This window comes from Telmatherina bonti (assembly GCF_933228915.1).
Source record: "Telmatherina bonti genome assembly, chromosome: 4".
In the NCBI taxonomy this organism is placed as follows: Eukaryota; Metazoa; Chordata; class Actinopteri; order Atheriniformes; family Telmatherinidae; genus Telmatherina; species Telmatherina bonti.
This window is the reverse complement of record NC_136622.1, coordinates 12,707,270-12,720,432: the sequence shown is the minus strand read 5'-3', so window position 1 is coordinate 12,720,432 and position 13,163 is coordinate 12,707,270.

The following is a 13,163-nucleotide window of genomic DNA, read 5'->3' as shown; positions in this document are numbered from 1 at the left end:
GGGGTGATAAAACAAGCTGGATGTGTGCAGAGGCATCCCTCAGTGCTCTGTTTCTCCTCCTGATGTCTGGATCAACAGCACAGAAGGTGGAGTAAACAAAAGGTGGACTAAAATGAAAGGACAAGGGGGATTGACTTCAATAACACGATGAAACAAGCATGTTTTGATTGCTGTGCTTAAAAGACTCTTGAAACATCTCCACAGACTCTGAGCTACCTAAGCCAATTACCCCTGTTTGATAACTGAGGAATAAAACAATAAAGCTTATTGTCTTTATTTACAGGCAATAAATGTTTGGCTAAATCTAAGGCATCAAAGTAATGTTACATTAAAGACACAGCTGCACTGCACACCTGGAATGTCGATGCACTGCAGTAAACACAAGATGTTCAGACATTTAAAATGAAAGGTTTCATCCTGAAATGTGGACATTATTACTTTTAATGAGGAATGTAAACTTTAGTAACAAGTGAAGTGAAGCTGTGAAGTTTATCTTGACAGATGGCTGGTCAAGTTAAGCCTATGGCGTGGCATAGGAGGTCAATATTCTGCCCAGATGTTAACATGCATTATGCCAGCTTCCCTAAATTAGCAACTACAACTTATATACCGATCAGTTTCAGTTCCTAATTAATGTGGCAGACGTTTCACAGAAACGTACAGTGTGGTGCGTAAGGAGAGTGAGCAGCCAGGGGTTTTGTCAAGAACCTGCAAGTCAATTTTTTTTTTTTCTTATTTTTTTTTTTTTTTCTGTTGAGAGAAGTGATTGAGATGGGAAGGGGTGGTATGGGAGGGTCATTTAATGTTACCTGTACAGATTCTGTAACTATTTGCTCTGCAATAATTCAATAAATAAAGTGTTTGATAAAAAAATAAATTAATTAAAAAATTAAAAAAAGAACCTTCAAGACAAAAATCAAGCTAAGAACACACATCTAATCAAAATATCTTTAGGAGCGTTTGTTTTCAACAAATATTAATAAAATATAAATATAAAATATAAATATAAATAAAATAAAATATAAATTTATTGACTTAGTAAAGTAAAAATATAAAATATAATCCATTTATTGGAGTATCATATATTTATTTATTTTGCATTTATATGTTTATTCAACTTAAAAACAACTATCAAAGTGTAATATCCCCTATTAGACATGAAGGATACAGCAATGTTTCCTCAGCTATAGCTCTGTCAGCAAGACCCTTCTGCAGCCACATGGTGTGCTTTTGTCAGCTCTGTGCTTTTGCATGGCTGGTAGGTTAACAAAAGCAAAAAAAACAAAAAAAAAGACCTCCTTCACCCTTTTTTGACTTCTGAATTTACATTGGTTGACAGTGTTGTCCTATGTTTTCCTTTGCCTAATATAGTTATAGTTTATATGTCATTGTACATCGTCTGCTTCCAATAACCAGTTATATAATGTATTTCATATAAGCTTTAATTTAGCACAGCCAGGTTTAAATTAAATTATGAAAGTGTAAAAATTGCTTCATGCTTTCCCTCAATGCTGTCTGTAGACCCCGAGGTCAACTGAGTCCTTTAAGCATCCTGAACAGACAGATATACCTTGTAGCTGAAGCACTTCCATTTCTAATCAAAAGATAAAATAAAATAAGTGCAAACAGTGTCAAAACTTTAAAAAGAACCTGGTGTTACCATGTCACTGTCCATGACTTTTTATTTCTCCTGCAACTCATTCTGTATGCTGTCCAACATTTAGGAGTCAAAATAAGATTTTACAAGAATGACAGCCATCAGGTCACAAATCACGAGAATCTGATGTTAACAAAAAGTTGTGTCACCATGCTGATTCAGTCAGGGTAAATAGAAACCATAGGTCTACCAAACATTTCCTTTTTTCTTTTTTAGTTCAGTTTGTTTCAATCTTCACATCTTGAAGCATGATTTCCGATGTGATCTTTGTTTTTCATTTTAACAAACAAAAAGGAAAGAAATTTACAACATGAAATCTATTGAAACATACATTTTTAATTATTTCAGTGACATAGCCGATGAGTGGGTTTATTTAAGTTGTGTATCATATTTTAAAGAAATATATATGTTACGTTCACATTCATGCAGGACAAATTATTGGAAGTTCCAAACAGTATTACAGACTTGATGGATGAGTCAAGACACTCAAGACCAGTCCTCAATCATTCCCTTTTAAATTTTCCTTCTGAAATCCAAGAACCTTTAAGTATGTTTCAGTTCCACAGAGCCTGGCCGTGTGATGGTAATACTAAGTGAGACATTTAGAGCACATGCGCAACATTTTTATGGCAGCAGCATGCCATTAAATTTTTATATTTCATGCTTATTTTTAATAAAATTTTCCCTTAAATTACTATGGCTGCATAGCGTGAGTTTTGAGTGGCCCACCAGAAGGCTACTAAGGTAAAGATATAACGAGACTGCTTGAATTTATTCATCCGATTTCTGCAAGAACAGCTATTTAACTTTCTTACTGAAGATTCTATCCATACATTAAAAATGACTTATTCATTTTCCTCTTCATTCTCCAGATTTAAAAAATATAAACAAACTAAATTACGTGTGAAACAAGCTGTAAAGTACTGAATTGTAGACAGATATGCTTGGCGCCTACATTGTTTTTGCGTGTGCTTTAAAACTGTGGTGACCGTCCACTAAAATTCAGACGCTTCTCTAACGAGTCTATAAAATGACACTTCTCCTGAATTATGTATTTATTGGTTTAAACTTCCCTTCATGATTTCATGCTGAATAATTAACAGCTATGAATATTATTGTTTTTCAACTGGGGAACTCTCAGAGGGCTGTAAATGTAAACACTTACACATAAAAGTGACTCTGAAGGCCAGTCAAACACAAAGGGAATGCCAAATCCAGAAATGCTTTCCATTTCTACTTCTAGAGCACCGCCTGCTCTTAAGGCTTTTTATTTAACAATGAGATGCCACAGTATCTGTGGTGTTTAGGATTATGAATTATGCATGCAAGTTGAATGCAACTTTGGAAATAACTTTGTCATAAAGAATAACTATTCAAAGAACTGACAGAACGCAAATAATTTTTTAAAGGCAGGAAGAGACTATCTGTGTTGGTTTGGATGTTTTTTTTAGGAGAGTGGGTCGAAATTTTGTAAAATATATTTCTAGCTAGTAAAAAAAAATGATAAAAGCACATTAAAATAGTTAAATGCTAAAATACAGTAACTTTTGGTGTTTATTTGGTTTTCATTGAACGAATAACCCAACGTTTCCTTTCAGACTCCCAAACATTTCACCACTTTGTTTGTAGCTCATTCCACTGTCGTTTTATACCTTCATGTCTTATACATGTTAATGAAGAGCATTTGGCCATTAGGCTGCTCTCCTATGGAACCAACTCCCAGTTTGGGTCTAGCCATCACTTAGACTGCTGAGGGACGTCCCATGATGCACTGCACACTTCCTTTTCATCTTTCTGCTTCTCATCCTCATTCTAGACACATATGACAGTATTGGCATCATCAACATATTTCTCCTCTTTCTGCAGGTCTTTCTGAATAAAAGCTGTGGTGCATGTTGATCTGTCTTTCCTGTCTTCTCCGTCCCTACCAGTCCAGGCTGATGGCTGCCCTCTCTCAGTCGGGTTCTGCCAGAGGTTTTTCCTTCCTGTTAAAAGGGAGTTTTTCCTTTACACTGTCGCCTTCTGCATGCTCAGGATGAAAAATTGAATCCAGGTAAAGATTTAATGCAACGATGACAACATTGTGATAAAGTTGCTCTGTACCAATACATTAATAATGCAATATAATCATAATAATAATGTAGTCATTCTTAGATAGTTCAGTATTAGCTGTTGTGTCTCTATATCTTTGTTGTGGTTTAGTGTCCAGGATCAGTGTGGGATGTTTTCCCAGGCAGTAAAAGAAGACAGCCCTGCAACTGGTTGATGAAACTTACATGGGTCAAGCTTTCATGAAGCTGTTGGGTCTGATTCTTTTTGCCAAATGTTGAAAGATAGATCTGCTTCTTTCAAACCTATCCTTATTAGGCTTTTCTCTGCAGTTGCTGTGTGAGAGCACAAACAAATACTGTAAAACACATCTTCAAGGTATTTTCTTTTGTTCTGATGCCATTTCACTTCCCTATAAAGAAGGTTTTTTTTATATACATATTTTCCTTTTTTTTAAAAAAAGAAAATACAGCTTCTTAAGTTTATGTACGTCAACACTCCTTTGTGCTAATGCATGCAAAAAATGTCCAATTTTATCATTTTAAAATGCAATATAAAAGTGTACGCCCACCTGATTCATTTTTTTTTTAAATTAGTCTGCTCAATTAACCTGAGTAGGAACAAACTGATGCAAATATACTATTGTGAAAGTTTTACAAAGATGGGGGTTTCCTACAATAACTGTGTATGTGTGTGTGTGTGTGTGTGTGTAAGGTGGGTAAATAACAAATACCCACCATATTTATTATTTGTGCATAATTTTTATTGACATTTGCCCATTTATTTGATATATTTGTTCTATTTACTGATGATTTATTGATCAACTTAGATTAGCCGCAGATTTTTAACTGAAAATGACCTCAAGCCCTAAAACTGACAAAACACCAGCTCATATCCCACACACATCATCACCGGACAGTAGCGGCCTTTCTTCCTCATTAATTCCCATTTTCATCTGGGATAAGATCGCAGAAAAAGGGGGAATGCGAAAAAAGACTGCTCTTTTCAAAACGCCTAATGAGCTTAATCGACCACACACTACAACCTCATTTAAGCCCCTCTCTTTGCCCATGAATTAAACTATTACAAAAACCTGCTTGAACTTCACTGGAGGCTGCTTAAACATGGCAAATCACTCTAATCCTGCATGTCAGAGAGACCATTCAGAGGAGGGCTTCATCCTGGGATTTTCTCCTCTGGATGCTCCAACATACATGCTTTCATGCACCATATGTTGCATATATTGTCTGATTCTATGTGTTTCATGCAAGCATAAGCCAATACGAACGAGCGAGGTATCAGAACTCTTGTCACATCCTCATTTTTCTTTTTTTCCCTTTGGGGATACAGTGTTTATTGTCTGTTTGTGCCCCCCCCCCCCCCCCCCCCCCCCCCCCCCCCCTTACTCATCAACTCATCTCCCCCCCCATCGCCTGTGATGCCCTCAGCAAGCTTTGTTTCAACAAAGCCTGTTAGCTGATCGCTCAATTTTCTGCTCTCATCTTCACCCTCTGCACCCCTTTTTCGCTTCATCTGTTTGGCTTTTTCTGCTCATGTTGCAGTTCTTCACGCAGCTACTGAGTATGAAGAGATAAAATACAGAAAGTAACTGCTAGTCTGATAAGGATGCAGGGCAAATAAACCATCTCCATTTGTTGCTGGGCGCTTTTAGTTGACTTTTTGTCAGTGACTCAACTGCATTAGTTTTTTGTCTTTTTTTCAGAATGTACCTGTCCTATTTTATCTTTGTGTGGTGGGAGTGTGACTAGTTTGTCCAAAATGCACGAATAATTAGGACATCCAGAGGCCCATTTGACATGTTTGTGGTTTTTATTTATCTATTTTTTTTTACAAATATAAACTTCAGATTGCAATGGCATCTTTGATGGCATGGCATTATATGTATTTTTACAAATACATGCATATTCTAAAATCATACAATCCTCAGTTTAACCTCTCTTGCACATCTAAGTCTGGTCATTTTGATTTGTAACTCATGGTTATCACTGTTAACTTTTTATTTACATTTTGATATTGGTTGTTATTTCTTATTGGTATCTTAGTCAGACATAAATTCTGACTGGTCATGTAGCCTATGTGTAGAATTCACAGTTTTACCATCAATCACACAAACACCATTCTCTGCAGCAGATGTTTTTTTGTTTGTTTTGTTATTTTCATGCCGGTCACTTTTGCACATAATTACTCATATACTGATGCTTGATCAGGAGCCTACTGCATTAATTTGGAATGCAGAAGACACTTCTAATGGGGTGCTGTGAGACAAGTAGGATTTTACAAGCTGATGATGTAACATTTGCAAGGTGGAAGGCATTTCTCATGCCAGAGTCTTACATTGGAAATTGATGGACAAAGGGAATCCCATGCATTTATGACTTATGCAAAGGGTTTCTGACAAAGTAAGAGAACAAAACTAAACAAGTTCTCACCTATAATACTGGACCTTGTTCATCGTTTGTAGCACCGTTTTTGTCTACCTTGACATATTGGTCATACACTTTCCATTTACATTGTCTCTCTGATTTCAGCACAGTAGCACCACTACCAGGTAACGTAGTGTTTAGGAGTCCTAAATAAACGGCCATCCTTCTGTTGTCAACACTTGTTTATTCCAAAGCAGGGTCACAGGGATCTGGAACTTATTCCAGCTGGCGAGAAGCAGAGTATACCCTAGACAGGCTGCCAGGCCAACATGCAGAGAGACAAACAACCATTTAGAAAATTTAGAAACACAAATTAACCTAACATGTATGTCTTTGAACTGTGGGAAAAAGAGTACCTGCAAAGAACCCATGCATGCATGGCGAGAACACCTAAAGTCTTAACAAAAAGGTTCAAACGAGGAACATTCATGCAGTGAGGTGACATGCTAACCACCACACCTCTGTGCACCCCCCCATTAGAATATATTTCTATTAAATTAGGTTGCAAAGACATTATTAGTTAGAGGCTAACAGGACTTCATTACAAATTCCTTGGATTAATTATTTGGCCTGCTGTTATTGAGCTGCAGGTGATTTTTCATGTCATCACAGTGAAACAAACACCACATTTTGCAGGAGCAGGATTTTTTTTTTCCCCCATTTGTTCTCAATTAAAGTGGCACAAAATAACAAGCACTAACAGATAAACTTCACAATCCCCCGAATAAAATCACAATTGCTGTGCAGGAGGAAAAAAAAAAAAAAAGTGCAAAAGCGGCCATTATTTATGTGAGAGAGTGGGAGAGCGCTTGTGTGGCCAGAACATGTGCATCAGATGGAGTTTCCTGATGTGTTGCATTTCCTTGTGTTATCTTTGTGAAGTGATATCATTAGGGAGCACAAGAGAATCTAAGTCTAATTAGGCTGTTTAGTATGGAGCCAAGAGGACAGGGCCAAGACTAAGTCCAACTCTGATGCTGCCTCTGAGCCCTGTGAGAGACACTTTTAATGGGCTCCAGGCGGTGTGTTTAATATGAGATCACTCTCCCGCCATCTCTCGCTTTCTCATTTATTTCTCTCACCTGTTCTGGCTTTTCTTCCAGCTCTCTAACAGACAAACTCGCATCTGTGTCCATTATTCACAAAGAAACACAGGGACATAAGGTGCAGCTCAAACACAAGAAGTAGTATTTGCAAGCTTAAAATACAATAAAAGCAACACCTGCACAGCATAATGTGGTCTTTGTGAAGCTTTATGATCAGCTCTTATTGAAACCAACAAACAAACTATAGCTTGGAGAGAGAACATGGAGTTGATTCCACACCTCAAACACAGCCTCTACCAAAATTGAACGTTATAGGCTTCTTGCACAGTGAATGGATTGCATTACACTGCACTGGTTCCCCTTCTTTTCTTTTATTACATACTCTCTTTCAATCTATGCAGAAAGTTTGCACACTAAAACATAACTCTACCTATCTCTTACCACTATAACTCCAGACACACATATGCACTCCTCTCAGCCTTCCCTTCCCCACGCACCAGTGAACCTGCTCAGTCTACTTTTCACTGGACTTTAATTTCCAGCCGTGATCGACCACATTTCAACACTGCACCGCTGCTTCTCTTTATTTTATGAGCGTGTGGAAAAAGTCAACCGGGCTCTGAAGCAGCAAGTGGGGAAAACTAATCAACTCTGCATTAATTAATGATAGTGGAAGGGCTTTTCGCCAACTCCAATTTTTTTGGAGAGTGTTTTAAAAGAGGAGAGAAGATCCCAGAAAATAGTGGACTCTGAAGTCAAGTCACATATAAAGACTGTTAAACTAAAACAGCCTTGGTGTTGAAGTAGATGTTCAGTAATTTATTATGTACTTAAATTGGGTCCCTATAGGTTTACCTCCATAAGGTAAAAAGATCTGTATATACATATATATATATATATATATATATATATATATATATATATATATATATATATATATATATATACACTACTCACAAAAAGTTAGGGATATTTGGCTTTCAGGTGAAATTTATGGAAAATGCAATATGTTCATGCTACAGTGATATAATATCATAAAAGTAAGACATTTAAGTAGAAGGATGCACTACTGATTTCCTCATCTCAAAAAATTCATTCAACACAAAAGGTAACAACAATGGTAGTTACACCACAACAAAAAATTTGAACGTCTCAATATCTCGTCATGTGCCCTTGAGCACCAATTACAGCTTGACAACGACGTCTCATGCTGTTCAAAAGGCAACTTATTGCCTGCTGAGGCATGGCATCCCACTCTTCTTGAAGGGCAGCCCTCAGGTCATTGAGGTTCTGGGGTGCAGGGTCTCGAGCCTCTACACGACGGTTTTCAATGGGATTCAGGTCTGGAGAGAGTGCAGGCCATTCCATTTGAGGTACACCAGTCTCCAACAGCCGTTCCCTGATGATGCGGCCTCGATGAGCAGGAGCATTGTCGTCCATGAAGATGAAATTAGGCCTGTGCTATTCATGTAGGGGCACAATCACTGGATTAATGATGTTATTCAGGTAGTATGGGCTTGTCACTGTACCATTCACAAAGTGTAGGGCAGTTCTGTACCAAGTGGACACCCCTGCCCACACTGTAACACCGCCACCACCAAAAGCTCGCCTGGTGACAACAGTGGCTGATGCATAGCGCTCTCCCTGACGTCTCCAACATGGTTGCCGGCCATCATTTCTGCTCAGTGTGAATCGACTTTCATCAGAGAACAGCACTGAGGCCCACTGGTTCCTCGTCCAGCGTAAATGCTCCCTGGCCCATGCAAGACGATGATGCCTGTGCCTGGTGGTGTGGTCAGGTACCCGTGCAGGTCGTCTAGCACGCAGACCACGCTGATGGAAACGGTTTCGAATGGTCTGACGTGACACTTGGGTGCCTCTCACCTCTCTTAAACGTGCCTGGAGTTGAGTGGCATTCATCATCCGGTTTCTCAGGGCAGTGTTCACAATGTAGCGGTCATCAGCACGGGATATGGCCAAAGGACGTTCACTTCTAGGCCTTTCTGTGACTCTTCCAGTCTCTCCATATCTCTGTTGCAACCTGCTGATGACACTCTGTGACACTCCAAGCTCAGTGGCCACTTCTGTCTGAGAACGTCCTGTTTGAAGCATCGCAATGGCAAGGGACTGTTGTTCCATTGTTAGGTGTCGTCTTGGTCTCATGATGTCAAAATGTGAACAGCATGATGAGGACAACTGTTTAAACACCAGCTCTAATTGAACCAGGACATTTATTGGTCAATTCAAGGATCACACACCTGCTGTGATTTTTGCCGTTAAGCTCCTTGTTAGAGAACAGCAACTTGTGCAAAATTTATTGAAACATTTAACAGTTGGACATGTGCATTTAAAAGCTTAGAGAAGATCACATTAAGTTCACCTGTACAGGTTTGAATGCATTTTAGGCTTGTTGTGAAATTTCACCCAAAAGCTGAATATCCCTAACTTTTTGTGAGTAGTGTATATGTATATATATATATATATATATATATATATATATATATATATGTAACACTGGCTACTGTACATGAGCTGAGGTCTATTTAGGCCAATATCAGTCTAAAAACTGAACATGGGAACTCAAGGGAATTTGGGGATTTATGTTGTGTACGACTAATGGGTGTTACATCTATATATATATATATATATATATATATATATATATATATATATATATATATGTTTGTATATATATATATGTTTGTATATATATATATATATATATATATATATATATATATATATATGTATATATATATATATATATATATATATATATATATATATATATATATATATATATATATATAGATGTAACACCCATTAGTCGTACACAACATAAATCCCCAAATTCCCTTGAGTTCCCATGTTCAGTTTTTAGACTGATATTGGCCTAAATAGACCTCAGCTCATGTACAGTAACCAGTGTTACATATATATGTATGTATATATATATATATATATATATATATATATATATATGTAACACTGGTTACTGTACATGAGCTGAGGTCTATTTAGGCCAATATCAGTCTAAAAACTGAACATGGGAACTCAAGGGAATTTGGGGATTGATGTTGTGTACGACTAATGGGTGTTACATCTATATATATATATATATATATATATATATATATATATATATATATATATATATATATATATATATATATAAATATATATATATATATATATATATATATATATATATATATATATATATATATATATATATATATATATATATATATCTTAAACATCCTTTTATACCATGCAGACCAAAAAACCCCCCAAAAAAATAAACACAGCAAGTTCTAAATCAAATCCACATTTGCCACATTTAATGTGCCGTGGAGATACTTTTTTTTTAACTTCAATGAAAGGTAAATACATAAACTAAAAATTCATTAACCCTTTCTTGCATTAAATAATTAAAAGAACAAAAAAACAATGCAACATTCTGTAAATACCATATTTTACCTTTACAAATATGCACTGATACTTTTTTGTTGATTCGTGATATTTAGATTTTTTATGATTTATTTTAATATAACATATAATCACAATTACATTTGTAAATCTTCTATAAAATATTGCTGTATCATTTTCTTTTCCTATTTATTGCAAAGGCCAAGTTGCATAATAACGTTCAACTTCATCTTTTTTTTTTTTTTTTTTACTCTCCAGTGAGTGAAACGTATTGGATGACTCACTAACATCCACTGAAGTGGTTTATTTACAAAAATACCCTCCTCATTCATGAATATTCAAGAAAAAAGCTTGTGAAAAGGTGCCCACTACAGGGCCACTCTGCATGAAAGGGTTAAAAACAAAAAGGATTCTACATTTAGACTTATTTAGCTTATTACCAGACTATTTTAACAGTGTATTACTATTACACCTTTCCTCTGTAAAATATGTTTTTCCAAGCATTAGGCCTGGTCCATGCTACTTAGTAATATTGTCTTATTTTTAATCTTGAAACAATCTTCAAAAACTCAAAATAATGACCCGCCATACACTTAGTTTGCACCATCCGACCTTCATTGCCTGGTGTAGTAAATGACTGTTAAGTAGTGCTACTGTCATCACTCAACTCTGCTCCAGTTTGTAACATTACAGCCACGATAGTTTTTCTTTTCTTTGTCTTTATTCTCATTCAAAGCACGTCCACTTCAATGTGAACACAGAAGCGAGTGAACAACGTGAAGTGTGGCGTGACGTTCTGGGCTACAGCAAGTGTTGTGCATCAGCGCCAGTATGCACTATACGCTGTAAAAAATAGTCCCGATATACAAGGGGATAGTATTTAAAAGTGCCGGTAATGCCCACTGAAAGCACTGATGTACATTGGAAGAACAAAACGATTTTGCATTCGTTAAATGGTAGAAATAACTTAACTAAGAAAAAATCTTGTCCTGTGGAACAGAATAGGGTTATAAAAGGTTTTCACAGTGGAGAATATGACTTTCTGAAACAAAAGAGTTGATTTTCATCAGTATGTTGTGTAAAATGTGGGTATCATAAAGTTCAGAAAAGACACCTTTAAACCTGGGGTTAAGGTCACAAGAATGAACCGACCCACCACAATGCCACAATGCAAATGTTGTTACATGAGACCAGGGAGAGGAACATTTTCCAGATTTTGTTCTATGAAATTCAGTTTGTTTGTTTGTTTTTTTTTGTTTTTTTTACAATTCCTTATCCTTATTTTTTGTCTTTTTCTGCATCCATTGCATTCAGGCAGCAATTGTTCCAACAGTCTGAGCAAATTTCACTGGTGTACCTGTTGTCTCATACTGCCTGTTTCTCTGCTCGGTCCAGGGAAATGATATTGGAAATAAATTTGCCGTTTCTCAGAGGTTGGCACTAAATCCAAGTCCCAGGTACTCTCAGGGGTTTCAGTGCAATCACTATAAAACCTCCCACAAATGTTTGCAATACATCCCACACTCTAGTCTTCATCAGAGGTTCTTTACAGCTGCCTTGAAGCTTCTGATTCAGGGCAGTATCGCTCACTGACTGTGGACAGAGAGGAAAGCTGAGCAAGGAGCTGCTTCAGTGTTGACTTTGCTTTTTATTTAGTTTTATTTCCTGCTGTTTGCCGCCTTGTTGTAATTTAACACTGATGTCCAAAGGTCATTTCATGTAAAAGTCAGAAAAGATCAAAAAAGCCAACCTCGCTGCCCCTTTTACATAAATATATCGATCTTGTATTGACAGCAGTGGATAACATTGCCAGACAGTGTCATGACAAACTGAGCTTGACATGCCTGATACCGTGACTGAGTTGAGCAAAAGACTATATTTAAAAGGTATATTTCAGTGATAAATTTGGCTCCACTTGTAAAAACATTAATGATTTTTTTTTTTTTTTTTTTTCAAATCTAGCTCATGTCACACCAAAAACAAATGACTGTAATGTGTAATATGTAAAGTACTTGTTTAGTTTAAAAATTGTGCCAACGAGTTGTTGGCTGACCAGTGTGGCTGAACTGGGCTCATATCATGTAGAAACTGGATTAATTTCCCAAATATTTTTTCTTTTAATCATTATTATTATCATAATTTTTTCCTTTTTCAGACATTGCAGTATGTTGTCCCAAAGTCACAAGCTTTAAATAGGTTATCATAGAATCCATTTTCAACTGTAGATGGATAAGAAAATGGAAAGATTTTGCTTAGTATTGTCAAAATAATTTACTAAAACTGTTGTCTCCAATGTTAACTTTTTGAATGAATTTTTTTGCAAATGAAAATAAAAAGCAAATGTTCAACACAAATCCTGTAAATTTCTATTGTGACTTTCATATATGAACTGTACTGTTTAATGTGCCATTACTGGAAGTTGCAATTCATCCACATGCTGGACAAACCCAACAGTTATCTTTAAATTCTTTGAAATGATCATAAATGGAGATTTTGTGCCATCTTAAAGTGTCACGACGGTTGTTGGGGATTGTGAAG